We start from the raw sequence: 17,336 nt of genomic DNA on the forward strand, positions 1-17,336 counted from the left end.
ACATGCGGGATTTAAGTATACAATATTTATTTACTTGCACTGACTTTGCTGAAAACTTCTCAGTTCTTGGTTAGTTGGGAAGTTCAAAATCTTTTTTTTTTTCTTTTTCCTAATTTCCTACTATGTATTCTCTGTTTCATTCCTCCTTTCCCTCTTACAAGTTCCTTAATGTGGATCTCTACCAAGCATCACTAATTAGCACTGCTGCTCTTGTTTGTGCTTTCCATTATAGGCATTGTGAATTCTGAATTAGAGTTATCAGCTCCATATTAGTGATATCCCCTTTGCCAAAACTGACTTCTACCTCTATGTGCAATCTAGTGCCTGTAACATCTACAGATCTGTTTCAAATTAGTTATGTTGAATTTTAAGTTTGAGTCTGGGAGACACTCAGGTGTGAAACGGGAAACTGGGGCCATAATGCATGAGAAAAGATGGTTTGTTACAAGGCCCAGAGAGGGAAGGGGGCCATGAAGGGTCAACAGGAAGTATGATCGTCTGGGTGGCTCGACCAGCAAGTGGGGAACACACGACACACAGAGAGGGATCCATGGGCTAGGGCCTTTATTGTGGTTCAAGGGTGGGGGTTAGTACATTTCATGGAATTGTCAAGGTTTGGTTAGTTTTAAAGCAAATGTGCACAAAAAGGGGAAGTGACTGGAAGTCTGAAGGCCATGGGGATGGTTAGCTCATCATTTGGGACCAGCTGTAGGTTTTGGGTGAGGAGTGTGGGTGGTGGCCACAGATGCAGGTTTAAGCTCTGGGTGAGTTTTTGCACCAGGGCTGGGAAATTGCTTATTAACTAGGCCAAAGTAAGTGTTGTGGCAAGTGGCTTAGCCAAAGTAAGATGGATGATGAGGCATTCTGCAAAATGTTTGATAGTTATAACAAGGCAATTAAAGATAATAATGGCAAATTAAACTATTTTAAAATGTATGTTTTCCCTACCACTCCTTTCAAAAACCTAGCTTCTGTTGACACTCTGACCTGTCCTTTCATATTATTCTACTGCCAGGAAAGCAGGATTAAAATCTTGGTGTAAAATGAGAGGGATGGTGACTTTTTCTTATCTATCAAGTTAATTAATTTTTTTTCCTCCTTAAAAATGTTCTTGTCTATATCCCCCCGACCCCTACTATATCAATACACTCTTGCTTAGGTTCTCATTACTTGACATCTTAATCACTATAAGAGCTGCCAGGTAGTTTGTCTGGAATCAGCTCCCTTTCATGCTAATGAGTTTGCATTCTGATGTTTGGTAGACTCTTCATTAAACCACATCCTCTTCTCCCTTTTGACTATACAGTACATCATTTTTGAACTTCTGTCCATGTACTTATGGTCTCCAGTGAGTCACCATACTAACTGTTCCATCTTATTTTACCTTTCTTCCATTTTACAAATCTGCATTCCATTCAGGAGGGTACATGTAGGACTCTCCCCCAATAAGGTATATTCTGAAGTTCATACCATTATTCTCATGATTCAGGTAGCCTGGAATTATCCCCATTTTCTCCCCTTCATGTTAAAGTTTATTAATCCCCCAATTTCCAGCTCACATTCCACTTCCCCCTTGAACTATTCTGAGATGCCTAAATCCTCATTTATTGCCCTTTCACTATATGTCTATCATTTGTATATACATTCCATATAATTTAACAAAGGAATGTCATTAAAAAAGGAAAGTAGTAGGAACAGAAAGCTTACATTCTAATACCGGCTGAATCAGAGTCTTGTGGCTACAAACAGTTGCTGCTATTTATTTCTTCTTTATCAGTTTTGTATAAATCAATCATTTAATTTTTTTTTCTTTTGTTCGAATGATCTGCTTTGTTAATCAAGAAGAATAATGTAATATAAATAACCTATGTTAGTTTAGGAAATATAGGTTGAGAGCAGTTCTTAGCCACCAACAGTTGAAAAAGCCACTTCTCTTTACTGGGCTGCCATCATTTCATTCCTGAAATGACAGAGGACTCTATTCCACATATCCTCTAAAGTAATGGGGATAAATGCTTATTTGGAGGTTAAAAACAGGCAATGGCTCCAGTTGTTAGGGGTTGCCTGCAGGTGATAGTTAATCCTACAAAGCAACTTGATGAGAAGGTGCTGTTGTTTTTTACTGAAATACATCTTTCCAGAGTTTTATGAAAGAATTCTCATGGCTATTATCATATCAGAAATGTGTGAAGGTAGTAGGGTGTTCTGTGTATAACACATATGTGGGAGTTATTAAATGTCCTCTATCAACTGCTGTCTGCTGAACACAATTACAGTTCATTCATTTTGTCCTATTTTATGCAGAGATCTATCTCATATCACTATCATTGCATCACAATAGTTGTATTTGCTTTTCTGTTATTTGTATACAACCCTCACCAAGCACTGCCATATGTCTGGATATGTGGGTAGAAACCATATGTGAGTAAACTTTGCATCCCTCACAATAGTAATGTGTGTTTGCTGTATTATATTGAATAGTCAATTCTTCTTCAGAATACAAGAAAAGTAAATGAGGTAGATGAAACCCACAGGATGCATTAAGTATAGGTAGTGAATGAACCAATATTTTCTGAGCTATGTGCAGAATGAATGTCATTTGTTAAGAATAGATATAAAGAGCAAGTAAGTAGCTTCCGAGACAGTTAAGTATGGAGAGTAGGTAATTTGGCAAACTGTAGCACATATTAAAGATACTATACATGCGTTATGTGATAGAATAAACAATATTATCATTTATAGACAAAACAATATGAAAAAAACAAGTCATAAATTATGATCATGCCATGCCTGAGATAACAATCTGTTATACTTAAATCAGCCACCCATTCATGACATCAATTATGGTATCATTCTGGTGCCACGTATTCTCTGTACACACATAAAAAAAATGCAGGCAAAACCCATTGGTGTCCAGCAGTCTTACTGGCAAGTTAGAGCTATGATGCTATATGTCTGATAGAGCAAATGTGAATGTTGTTCCTAGTTACCTTGCATTTGTTTGGTTCCCTTGCTCTAACCTCAACTCTGGTCCTTCTAATCATCCCAGCAGCAAAGAAAGAGTGCGTATACATATTGCATAGCCCAGGGTTCAGATCTGTGTACCTTCTACTCTACTTGCAGTGTTCTCGATGTGCTACCTACTTTCTCTCTTTCTCCTTGCTTCTCACTATTTTAAAATGACTAAATGATGAAAGAATCTTAGGACTTGACTTTCCTATACATGTTCTCTTTTCTAGGTTTTTCTATCATGTCTATTTTCAATGGAACCTACTATGAGCAGCCCTTCTTCCTTCTGTTAGGCAATCTAGGACAGGAAGATGCTCACGTCCGCATCTCCATCCCATTGAGCATCACCTATGTGCTTGTCGTCCTGGGGAACAGCATCTTTGCTCACATAGTGCACTCACATAATGAGCCCCAATATGTATTCCTGCCCATGTTGACAGTCACTGACAGAGGCAGGTCAGCATCCACACTGCCCACTGTACACAATGTTTTCCTTCTCTATTAACAAGAGATTGAGTTCCATGGCTTCCTGGCTGTTCTTCATCCACACCTCTTTCTTGGAGTCAGCCATCCTGCTGGCCATGTCCTTTGACTGCTTTGTTGTCATAGACAACCCACTGTGCTACATGGTGGACTTGACCATCTTCCACCTTATTCAGATGGGGTTGGCTGCTGTGGCCCAGGGAATGGCCCTGATGACCTGCTTGCCAATCTGCTCAAACAATATTCTTTCTCTAAGAACATCATTCTGTCCCACTCATTCAGTTTCTGCCCTGATGTGATTAAGCTAGTGTGTGGGTCTATTTGTGTGAACATCATCTATGGGCTGGCCTTGGTTCTCTGCTCCTCTGAGGTTGACTCTATATTTCCTGATCAGTCCTATGCTCTGATCTTGGGAAGCAGTCTTGGGACATTGCTTCCAGGCAGGGCTGGCTGAGAGCACTTAACATTTCAATCTCCCATATTTTAACTGTCCTCATTTTCTATATCCCACTTGTTGCCTTAACGCTGATCCACTGTTCTCCTCTCCCTCAAGCCACCATGCCAAATAATTTTTTTCTCACACCTGTCCTCACCCCATTAGTGTATAGTGTGAAAATAAAACAGATTAGTAAATGCACTGTGAAGACAGTGTACATGATGCTGGATAAAAGAACAAAGTGAGGACTCTGAGGAACTGATTAAAAAGTAAGCAGAGTGGTGATAAAAAGGAGGAATATGCATTCATTTCCTGTGTACTGAAGTATTCCCTTTGTTACATCTGTGCATCTTTTCACTGCAACCTTTCTGGACACGTGAGATTACATTCTAGTTTTAAACATTATGCCTGGAAAGAGATTTTTAAAACCTTTTGCAACTTCACTTTAGGTTTTTCATTCTTAGAGTTCATATAATTTACCTTACAGCCTCCCATTTCAATCCAATTAGTCCAAAAAATATTTTCTATAAGATAATATGGATAATATATATGTATGTATATGTATATATAATGGCCCAAATCTGATTAAAATCAAATATTAATATTGTTATACAGATATTTATCATCTTTGAGACTTTAGAGTTATTGTAGGAAGAAATATTCTAAATGGGGGAATAGAGGGTATATTTTTCCCAATTTTTATTTAAATCCATTTGTATTTTACCATTCTTATTCTGCAGTCATCCTGATCTAAGTTTCATATAAAATAAAAATTCAATGAGATATTAAAACAAAAATATAAAAAAGCAGTATGCCTGAAATTTGCCCCTCTATGTAATGTGTACTTGAGTTCCTCAGGTAGTATAAATTAGGATTTTACATTTAGCTAAAGATAAGCATGTACCAATTATACTAAAATAAGGACTTTGTAACTTATCAACTACACCATTCAGGGAAAATAGTAACATAGTCTCTTTATACTTCAGTATTCTCAGCAGTGAAATTGAGTTAATAATGGTATTTACTTTCTATGGATGTAATAATTTATAATAATTACATTATATGATAGTTTCTGGAATGGGTTTACAACCATGCCTTGCACATAGTAACTGTTCAATAAGTATTAACCATTATTATGTAAATCTAGAAGAATGGTAGAAGTTAAAGGCCAAGTCGGGATTTAAAGATAAATACAAAAGAATAAATTCTTCTAACATTCAGATGGGGATATTAAAGGTGACCAGAAAATAACATTATTGTTCTCTAGTTCATAGATATATTTAGAGTTTCCTCACTATATAGTTTCCCCTAAAAAGTATGTATTTTAAAATGTGCAGAAGGTTTCAGACAAGGTTTGCCTAATTTGAAATTGTATACATCATATTTTTTTAATCATCATTTTATTGAGATATATTCACATACCACGCAGTCATACAAAACAAATTGTACTTTTGATTGTTTACAGTACCATTACATAGTTGTACATTCATCACCTAAATCAATCCCTGACACCTTCATTAGCACACACACAAAAATAACAAGAATAATAATTAGAGTGAAAAAGAGCAATTGAAGTAAAAAAGAACACTGGGTACCTTTGTCTGTTTGTTTCCTTCCCCTACACATCCATCCCTAAACTAGACAAAGTGGAGTTTGGTCCTTATGGCTTTCCCAATCCCATTGTCACCCCTCATAAGCTACATTTTTATACAACTGTCTTCGAGATTCATGGGTTCTGGGTTGTAGTTTGATAGTTTCAGGTATCCACCACCAGCTACCCCAATTCTTTAGAACCTAAAAAGGGTTGTCTAAAGTGTGCGTAAGAGTGCCAACCAGAGTGATCTCTCAGCTCGTTTTGGAATCTCTCTGCCACTGAAGCTTATTTCATTTCCTTTCACATCCCGCTTTTGGTCAAGAAGATGTTCTCCGTCCCACGATGCCGGGTCTACATTCCTCCCCGGGAGTCATATTCCACGTTGCCAGGGAGATTCACTCACCTGATGTATACATCATATTTTCCTGTCCATATTGTCATTGCACATCAGTGATAGACATCTAATACTTTACACATGCTTATGATGCCTCCAAATTAATTGCCATAGGATGGAGCCAAACACTACATTCATTACTCCATCTCCTTTTAATCAAGGCATCTAGACATTAATTCATGAATCATTATTGATTTAGTAACCATATAAACTTCTTCTAACTTCTGTTCCTTTGCTCTTTGTTCCTCACATATTTCCTCTGTCCCTTCTTCTTCTCCACCTTTAAACACATTTTGTGAATTAACCATGGACCAAACATTGGGTACAGATGACTCAGACAAAAGATGCCATTCATTAAGGACTTATCTATTGAAGATGATAAGATAAGAATAAATTTGCAAGAATATAACACAAAATCAAATAAATAGCTCAGACACTTCATACTAGATGCCCATTATTTCATTCACAAGTAAAGAAATTCAAACCAAAAAAGGTTATGTAAAATATGGAATTTATTGGGTGTACAGGCCAGAGAGGGTTACCAGGATATGTTCCAGGATCAAAGGAGGGATGTCAGACACCCCTAGTCTAATGACTCAACAGTGTAACATTGTTCTCTCTCTCTTTCTGAAGAAGCATTTCATATCTGTTTCAATTTTTGTTTTGTACTCATTTTTTCCTAATACATGTGAGCTTCCTCCACATAGCCAGGGAACCTGATTATCACAAGTAGTTTAATATCCTTCCAAAGTTACAGTCCTAGAAGCAAACTCTTTCACTAGCTCCAGTATAAAAATTCCAGGGGAAGACAATTATCTATTCAATTGTCAATCTCTGTGGCTGAAATCTGAGAAGAGAGATGTATTACAATATTGAAATTGTTTGTACCATCAAACCACACAGAAAAGTGAGTAGTTCCCCAAAAGGGAAAGTGTTGGCTGTCTTCACAAAATTGGTTAAATTTCTGAGCCATGGCCCACATTTCTCTATATACATGCTTTAGAAAGATGGAGTTAAGAGGCTTCTGAATGGAAAAAGTTACTATAAGGAAAAAGATTAAATTGGACCTTGAAAGATGCTGAAACATTTTATTAGTCCTATATGTGTGTGTGTGTGTGTGTGTGTGTGTGTGTGTAATTTTAATGAGGATCATTACTCTTCATAATCTTTTACTAAGGGCAAAGATCACTTTTTTTTTTTTGAACTCATGCATACCATTACTATTTAAGAGATCATGGTTAGATGAATGCTTTGGGAATTTAGATAACTTCAAGCTTCTAGTTTTCCTCCCCATAGTCCTTTCTAACTTTCCCAGGAAACTATTCCTAACAAACCCAGCTCTCACTGGCTTTCTTTCCTCTGCATTCATATGGAACCTCTCACTAAGCCCCATAATTTCACTAATTATATTCCATTGTGGGTTTGCTTCTGTTCCACAAATACTAGCTGAGTGTCATTAGTAGAATGCAAGATATGTGAATAGTAAATATGTCAAACAGACATTAAAAATATTTTTCATTGATTACTTGAGCTATCATTTAGGAATCCATCCCAGACTTTCTCAAAGTAGCTTTGAATTCTTGTGAAGGATACCACATGCTTATTTATTGCAATGGGTGATTAAATCTGCTTGGCTTCTACCCTGATCCCAGCAGGCCAATTCTTCAATTGCTTATGACTGTAAGTTGAAAAGAGTTCACCCCATAAGAGAATGAACTAACTCATTTTTCCTCTCTGCAAATTTTAGAGAAGGAAGATGCATCTTTATTTCTGAAACCAGGAAAAGACCCTACCTATTCTCAATATGGAATGGATTAACAAAACAAAATCTGAATAACATATAAATTTTAAATAAAATAATGAAGTGAGCAGAAAATAAATATTTCCAGACCCTTTTAGATTATTTCTTCTCAGACAGTTTTTTGTTAATGGCTAGAACATTCAGAACTTTAACCAATAACCAACTATAAAAAATAGAAATATCAAACATATAGTCAAAAATTTATCATCAATTTTTGATGTTTAATACCTCAACTTAGCCATGAGGGCAATTAAGAATCAGGTGAAATATTCATTCCTCCTTAATCTTGTACAGTCCAGAGCTACACCCCTTAATTTAGCAGCTTTAGCAACATGATTCTCATCCAATCACACACAAAATACATGGAGCATGGGTTCCTATAGCCATCACACCTTAATCACTATAATAGAGTTCTTATTCTTGACCACAGATATTAACCATTTATTTGACTAGTCTGTCCCCTCCATTCACTTCCTTATTTAGCTGATGTGCTTCTTGGGGAAAAGAACTTTGCATTTTCTCATTTTTAAATTCATGTTGCCTAACATAATACTTGGCACATAGTAGACTCTGAATAACATTTACTAATTGGTTGCTCCTTCTGATCCACAGAAAATCTCATTTCCCAGCAGTGACACATTGCACCAAAAATTGCTTACACAGGGCAGCCTGGATCTGCCTGGATTTGACTGTAGACAAGAGGGTTGAGTTGTGGTGTCATAAGGAGGTAGGCATTGCTCATAGTTGTATGTAGAATTGGGGAAGTGTCCCTGGAATAACAATGCAGCACTGCCAGGCTGATGAGGGGCATGTAAAACACAAGCACTGTGCACAGTGATCCCCAGTTTCTGTCCTGGCTCCCCAACTTCATAACAGTGCCCAAGATCTTCACGTAAGAAACTAGGATGAAGACAACATCCAATGCAAATGTACAGAGTACAAAAACCAATCCATAGGCACTGCTGAAAGTGACATCTCCACAGGCCAGGTTCAGCACATCTGGATAATAGCAGTAAGAATGAGAGAGGATATTTGCCCCACAGAAAGGAAAGATCCTGAGGAAAAAAGGCAGAGGGGCCATCAGTGTGACACCTCATATGAGGGCGGCTCCACTAAGGCAGACAACAGTATAATGTGTCAGGATCCTCGTGTAGTTCAATGGCACACAGATAGCTACTAAGTAATTAAAAGCCATGGCCACCAGGACCCCAGGTTCTACTGAGGAAAGGGTATGGATGAAGAACATTTGGGTCAGGCAAGCATCCAGACCAACATGATGGATATCAAACCAGAAGATAGCCAAGACACTAGGAATTGTGGACAATGAAAGACCTAGGTCAGTGTAGGCGAGCATGGCAAAAAAATAGAACTGGGGTTCATGAAGACTCTTTTCTGCTTTCACTAGGATAAGGAGAAGAACATTACCCACAAGGGCCACCAGGTACAGGAGACAGAAGGAGATGGAGACCCATATCTGTGCTGCCTCCAGTCCAGGGATACCAATGAAGGAGAAGATGGGCCAATTAGAAGCAGTGTCATTAAAAGCTGTCATGGTGAGATGCAGGTAGGACTACAGTTTCAGGGTGCTTGCAGCCCTATATTAAAGAAACCACATGTCAAGAAAGTTGAAAAGCCAAAGAAAAAGTTAAAATATTGGTTATACATGGAGCTATAAAAGTAAGGTATGGAGTACTCAAAATTTATCTAATATTTTTAGCTTCAGAATTATTTCTTTCTTTTGATATATGAATGGCAACTAAATGCATGAAAAGATGTTCAACATCATTATATATTAGGAAATGCAAATGATACTACAGTAAGATACCATTAGAATGGCTAGAATTAAAATAACTGAAAATACCATGTGCTAGTGAGGATGTGGGTCAACTGGAAGTATGCATTGCTGATGGAATGCAAAATGGTACAGTCTCTTTGGAAAACAGGTTGACAGTTTCTTAGAAGGTTAAACTGGCACCTATACATATAACATATTACCTAGTAATTCCATTTCTAATAATTTACTCATGAGAAATGAAAACATCTGTCTATACAAACACTTGTATACAATTATTCTTATTATTTATAGGAGCTTTATTTATATTAGCAAAAAAAAAAAAAAACAAAACTGGAAATAAACCAAACATACATACACTCTTCAGTGGATAAAGAAACTGGCATATCCATAAAATTTAAAAGTAAAATAGAACAAATTACTGATAGAGGCAACAGTGTCTATCAGTAATATAAGTGAAAAGAAATACAAAAGACCAAATACTGTATGATTCCATTTATGTGACATTTGAAAAAGACAAAGTCATAGTGATAAAAAGCAGATCAGATGTTTCCAGGCATTGAGTGATGGGGAAGAGGATCAAGGAGATTGACTACAAACTGTCAGGGGTAAACTTTCTGGACATGAAAATGTTCTATATCATGGCTGATATGGTTATTACATGATTTTAAAATTTTTAAAAAGTCATGACATCCTACTGTTAAAATGAGTGAATTTCATTTTATATGAATTATATTTTAAAATCTTTAACTCAAAAAATAAATATTCCTTTTGTCTGAAGAATGGATTCTCAATAATAATAAATCCAAAATTTATCGAAAGTTATGTCCTTTGGAATATTTTCTCTAATTCCTTTCCTTCAACTTATTCAGAAGAGAAATTTACCTCTACTTTGTGAAATAATTTGACTCTCTTTACCAGAAATACACATTCACCCACTTGACTCTCATATAGATGGTCCACATATCATATTAAAAATAAATTTAAAAGATCTTCAGTATTTTGTCAACAGTGTCTTTTTTGTTTTTCTCTCTGTTCCAAATTTCCCTAACACATACATATATTCTCTCCCTTATAAAGTTCAAGCTTCCTTTGGACAAAAATCATGCCTTCTATATTTCTCCCCAGCTTACTTCTCTGCTGGTTCTCTTCTATTATAATTCATATACAATTTCTGGGCAATTTGAATACTCAAGGCTTCAATTAACTCCCAAATTTCCATTTTCATCCCAGATACCTTTTCTGAATATGTAGTACATACTTGACTGAGACTGACCCCTAGATAGCTCTGTTCAGATGCTCTGCAGGAACATCAAACATATATCTGAAGCATGAGGATTAATCTCTCCCAAGCTTTACTACATTTTCTTTTGTTTCCTTCAGAAATATTATCGATAAAACAGTTATCTATTTAACACCTGTTTAGTTTACTATTAATATCATAGTTATAAAGAGCACAAGATCAGAAAACAGACTGCCCAGGTTCAAAATTTGGCCCAACTCCTTATTACCAGTTTGACTTTGGAGAAGTAATTGAATCTCTGTGCCTAATTCTGCATTTGTAAAATGCCAGTATTAGTATCTATCCTTTCTAAGGTTCTAATAAGTTATAACTAAAAATGATGAAGTCAGTACATATTGCCTGGATCCTAGTAATTAAATTCTTATGAACAAACTAGCTAACTAATTACTATATTATGTATAAAACAATATACGTATATTTCATATTGAATCATACTGAATGCATTTTATATGTGTATTTTTTTTCTCAAAGTCAAACAGAAGCCATGCTTTTGATAGATTTTTAAAAAGCTATTTCTTTGCTTTACTAAAGACTCTATTCTCATTAAATAAGAAGTACACTGGTAGAGTTAGGTGAAAATCACATAACATATCCAGTTATTAAAAACATACTTCACTTATACATATGCACATGTATTAACACTTAATAAACACACATACTTATTCACACACATTCGTGCATCTTTGTTGTCAGCATAGAAGCTTCTTGCTTTACCGCAACTTCAGCTTCAGGCCTTGAATTGAATATAACCCTTTAAATTCCAGAATCATCAACCCTGCTTCTTTTATTTACTTTATGTTTTTCAAAAGCAAGACCTAGTTATAAACCCATTTTTATGTCAGTTGCTGGAAGGAAAATTCTATTTCCCCTGCTTCCCCTTGTAGGTTATGCAATGTGGTTATGTGTTGTTTCATTTTATGTAATGTAATATCACATAGTTTTTAAAATTATACAATTTTTAATGAGAACCTTGTTTGTTTGAAGCACCATCTAAGCAATGGAGATTCAAACATGAGTGAAAATAAAACAGCATTTTTGAAAAACACCTAATTTTTATGGTTTAAAAGTTGGTTGTATCATTCCATCCTTTTGCCAAAAGTGTCACTTAACCTGTCTGAGAACTAGCATTCCTTATTATCAAAGTCTGTAAATCATACCTATCTTGAGTATTTAGAAAGATTAGATATAAAACAGAAAATAATATCCTACAATGATGATAGAATTGAAAAACAAAAAAAAAACTTAGAAACTGTGCTTTAGAGTAATATAGTGAAGTCTGATTCAGAGGTTTAAAACCATCTATAAAAACACACACAAATTTTAATTATATAAGATTTTTTGTATACGTGTGAGTGTGTAATTGTGAGTAGAGGAGAAGGCTTCACTGAAGCATCAGTTGGGGGAAGGCAAACATGTTTCCTATGTAAAGGCACAATATCTGCAAAACTACAATATCTTTAAAGAAAATTCATGTTCAAAAATATTATAACCACCTCGCATTTTAATAGAAGGTTAAAATTACATGTTAAGATATCTCAAAATACTAGCAGAATGGTTCTTCATCTAAGTAAATTCTGTATTTTTTTTGTTGGCAATTACAGTTCAGTACTGAAAGGTGATGCTTCCAAAACACATATATAATCTTTAGATTATGAAGAAGATGGCAAATATTGGTAGATATAAGCTCAAAATTTACATTGTGAAAGCTCTTGCTTAATGGGAAAAACACTCTAAAATTTGCAAAAGCATATGATGTTCTCCATGGTTTAGCACCTAAAATTAGAAAATGATGATTTAGTCAAATCCACTATATATTTTCAAATTATGTATTTGAGACACTGGTTTCAGGACCTAGGGGAAAATTATGAGAAACAGCAAACCTAGTCTATGAAATGGAGGGGTCCAACATCTAGCTGTGTGAACACACTATCCACAAAAAAGCTTATGAGGGAAGACCAATAGAGCACTGGATAACAAATATTCTCTACTTTTATCATGTCTAGAATAATTATTACTTAGAAGACAATGTAGATAAAATAACTCACTTAACCTTAAAATTTCACTACTTATCAAACACAGGATTCTCAAAAACAATTGATCTCCAAATCTCACACATTCTAATACAGCCACATTAACCATTCTTGTAAGTTATTTCACTCTTGGAAGCTGGTTATGATTATACCAATTTACTTGAATAGACATTGTCACGATTACCAGGGTAATTGTTATTTCACCTCTGAACTACTTCACTCACTGCACATTAAATGTCCCCTTCACTTTCAGATGTGTCTGTTGCAGGATGGTCCTTCCTTGTAGGCACAGAGTTCCACAGCTCAGAGTGGAGAAATAGGTTCTTGAAGGGCTTGATGGTTTAATGGTGCTTTACAGACCAACAAGAGATGGTCTCCTAGGTGCCTGGAAAGCTCTGCTGAGACTAAACAAAACCCTGAGAGTTCCCAACTACCACAGCTAAGAAACTTAATTAATTTGTGTCCCAAGGGATCTGAGAAAGGAGGGGGTATATATTAAACTTTAGACATCTTAGAGCTTCCTTTTGTACTGGAGAGACCAGCAGCTCTCATTTTATTATACTACTCCAGTTTACATTTATCCTAAACTGTTCCCAAAGGATTTATTATGACTTTGAGTGGAAAGGAAATTGTTCATTTTTAAAAAATCTAAGCCACAAAGAAAAATTTAATGAGCCAAGAAGTTACAAATAACATGGATTTTCCAACAATGCTACCATCATTTAAACAAATATGTCAGAAAACTGGCAAGCTACTCCTACTTTTTGGATAATATACCTTGGTCAGGGATATTTTATTTCACATGCATGCCTTAAATTTGTTAGCACATGGATAGAGGAAGCCTAAGGTTGAGAAGAACTCATGGAGATAGCTGGTCTACCCATATTTGCACATGAATGATTCCCATAAGATTGCTTCCCTTCCATAGAAACAAATGCTTTCCTCTGAGATAGGAGATAATTTATCCAACCAAAGTTAGAGCTGTACATATGATAACTTTGATATTATTTTGCAGTATATTTTATTAGGAGGATATGCTCTGAAACCAGAATGACCTTTGAATCTGATTGCCTACATCTTGTCAGACATGGGATCAATAAATTACTCTACTTGTATTACTCATTTTCTTCAAAGATAACAATGAGGATAACACTAATTTGCTAGGTTGGTGGGGGTAATGTGATATTATATGTACAAAAGTAAGCAGTGAAAGACATAAAAGTACCTTTTCACTTCCTGAGCATAACTAATTTTAAGGAGGATTTAGTGTTATAGACAGAGCATTCCTAGCTGAATTCCATTGAATTTTGACCTTTCTTTCAAAGTCATTGAAACGGTTGTACTAACCTGAAGATCATGTCCATATTTTCATTTGGTACTCATCACAAAGGCACCATGGAATATATATGTGTGTTTGTATAAAGTATGTGGGGGCCTTGTTGATGACAGGAAAGCAGATATAATTTATAATTTAAAATTAATAAGGTACTTTCTACATACACTCAATAGTGTTTTATGTCTGAAATATGTAATATGAGTGTAATGAAAGTAGAGTTCAACTTGGATCCTCTGATGCAATTAACTTTTTTTTTTTACTTTTTATTTTGAAATAATTTCAAACTTACACACAGTGACAAATATAATACAAATACCATACAGAGAACTCCAAACATAACCCAGCTATCCAAATACTCAGATACACCAATTTTAACATGTTGCCACAATTGCCATATCATTCTATCCATCTAACTACTTATCTATCCATCTCTCTAATCTATCTATTTTCTGAATATTTGAGTGTAAGTTGTATGCATCATGCTCCTTAATATTGCTATGTGTGTTCCTTATGAACAGGGACAATCAATTATGTAACCACTTTAAGTGCACTTATCAAGTTCAAGAAATTTATTATTAATACAAAACTTTCATATGCCAATTTTCAATTTTTTTCATATGCCCTAACAATGTCCTTTTGAGCCTTTTGTTCTCCCTTATTAGATTAGATCCATCCAGGATCACATAATTACTTTTAATTGTCATTATCTCTTTAGTTTTTAATTGTGAGAACATATAAGCAACATAAATTTTACCATCTCTACCACTTCCAAGTATACCATTCAGTGGCATTAAGCACATTAACATTGCTGAATCTATCACTAAAATTTTCCCATTTTCCAAAACAGAAACCTTATATCCATTAAGCATTATCTCCCCATCCCCTGCCCCCTGTCCATGGCAATCTATATTCTACTCTTTCTGTCTACATGAGCTTGCATATTCTCTGACATTTTCTTTGTAGTTACCAAGGGCCCTAAATTTAGCATTCTAAATGTGTAAAAAATCTTGTTTGCTTTGATACCAACTTAACTTCTAAAGTGTACAAGAAGTATGTTTCTATACCCCTCTCTTCTCCCACCTTTATGTAGTTCTTGTCACAAATTACGTTTGTACATCATGACTTCCAAACCACTGATTAATGATTACATTTTATGGCTTTGCATTTTAGATCCTAAAAGAAGTAAAAAGTGGAGTTACAGACCAAAAATCAAATAGTACTTGCATTTATGTTGACCCTTGTCATTGCCCTTGCCAGAGGTTATTTCTTCATGTGGCTTTGATCTATTGTCTATTTACGTTTCCTTTCAACCTGCAGAACTCCCTAAGTCCCTTTAGCATCTCTTACAGGACTGGTCTAATTGTGACAAACTTCAGCTTTAGTTTATCCAGGAATTTCTTAATTTTGAAAGACAGGTTTGCCAAATATGGAATTCTTACTTGGCATTTTTTTTTTCCTTTCAGCACTTTAAATATGGCATCTGATTGCCTCTTGACTCCATGTCTTCCAATGTAGAATCAGCAGTAAATCTTATTGTGACTCCTGTGTACATGGTATGTTGCTCCTGTCTTGCAGCTTTCAGAATTCTCTGTTTATCACAATCAACTGTTTGATTTTAATATGTTGTGGTGGGGATCTATTTGGGTTTATCCTATTTGGAATTCATTGAGCACCTGGGATGTATATATTCATGTGTTTTGTTACCTTTGGGAAATTTTATGCCATCATAACTTTCAATATTTTTCTGTTGGTTTCCCTCTTTCTTCTCCTTCTGGGATGCCCACAATACAGACTTTGATGTAGTTAATGGGATCCCACCATTTCCTCAGATTTTGTTCATTTTTCTTTAGTCTATTTTCTTTCTGATCCTTGACTGAATGATTACAATTGTCTCATCTTCAGGTTCACTGATTCTTTCTTCTGCCAGCTCCAATCTGCTTTTATAGCTCTCTAGGGAATATTTTCTTCCAATTCCCATGATGTCCTCCTCTATTTGCTTCCTCTACATAATTTCCATCTCTCTGTTGATAGTGTCTTTGTGTGTCTATTATTTTTCTAATTTCTTTTAGTTCTTTGTTGTTTGTTCTTTAAGCATATTTAGGACCATTTTTAAAAGTTTTTTTTTTTTTCTGATATGTCTCAGGCACAATCTTAATTGATTGTTTCTAATGCCGTGATCTTCTCATTACCTCTTTCTTTTTGGAATTTTGATCTTTAGTTGAAATCTGGGCATTTCAAAGTTTCAATGTGTTATTGCTGTAAGTTAGACTCAGAGGTGTCTTTTCCTTAAGTGTCCAGCTGGCGTTATGACAGCACATCCCTTGAATGCTAACAATTCCCAGACCTAACAAAAACAACCACAATAAAAGAATATAATAAAAAGAAACCACCTTTCCCAGTCTTGCAGATTGATCTGTGTGAGTCATCTCCTTCAGAGCTTATCCATATAATGACTTCAGAAAATAGCTTGAAACCAAAGTGCATAGTCCTCCGTGGTTCTTTCTGCACAGGCATCTTGTCTTGGGCCTCAAGGCCCTAGAAATTCCCATGTTCACAGAGATATAACTGCCCCCTCTTCCCTTGGTGAAATGACTTTCCTTGTGGTCCTGGTACTGCACTATATGTCCTATATCCAGCAATCCCCTTGCTACAAGTAGCCGTCACCTGACTGCTTTCACCCATTGTTATGTAAGATAACTCTATGAACTACCTTCTATTCACATGGAAAGTTCTGAGGCAGCAAGCCTACAATGAGTGTCCTTAGCCCGCTACCCAGCAGATTGACCCAGACATTCATGGTCACATATGTGCATAAAGGTTACTCTGCTCCCTCTAGAACTGAGAACAGGGACTTGCACTGGGAATGCAGGCTGGTGCCACACTGAGCTCATGAGGGGTGAGGGAGGGATCAGTAAGGGCAGTAGGAGGTTATACTGCTTTTAAGGTTCAGTTTTCTTCAGTTGGTTCATATCCTGTCATTGCAATTCTTGAACTCTTTCCCGGAACTTTGAGAAAGATATTTCTGCTAGTTCTTACTGGTTGTTTAAAGCTTTTGTAGGAGGATGGAGCTCTATACCTTCTCACTTGGCTATCCTGATTGGTGCAGGGTGACAATTAATTTTTGATAATTCCAAAAATTTATTAGAATATATGGCTAT

The 17,336-nt window shown here is 35.8% G+C and overlaps 1 pseudogene; it reads right to left on the reverse strand.

Moving 5' to 3' along the window:
- Window positions 1-8,335: 8,335 nt before the first annotated feature.
- LOC119535772 lies at window positions 8,336-9,269 on the reverse strand (annotated as a pseudogene).
- Between the last annotated feature and the right edge of the window lie 8,067 nt (window positions 9,270-17,336).

The sequence above is a fragment of the Choloepus didactylus genome, chromosome 6 (genome assembly GCF_015220235.1).
Source record: "Choloepus didactylus isolate mChoDid1 chromosome 6, mChoDid1.pri, whole genome shotgun sequence".
Taxonomy (NCBI): domain Eukaryota; kingdom Metazoa; phylum Chordata; class Mammalia; order Pilosa; family Megalonychidae; genus Choloepus; species Choloepus didactylus.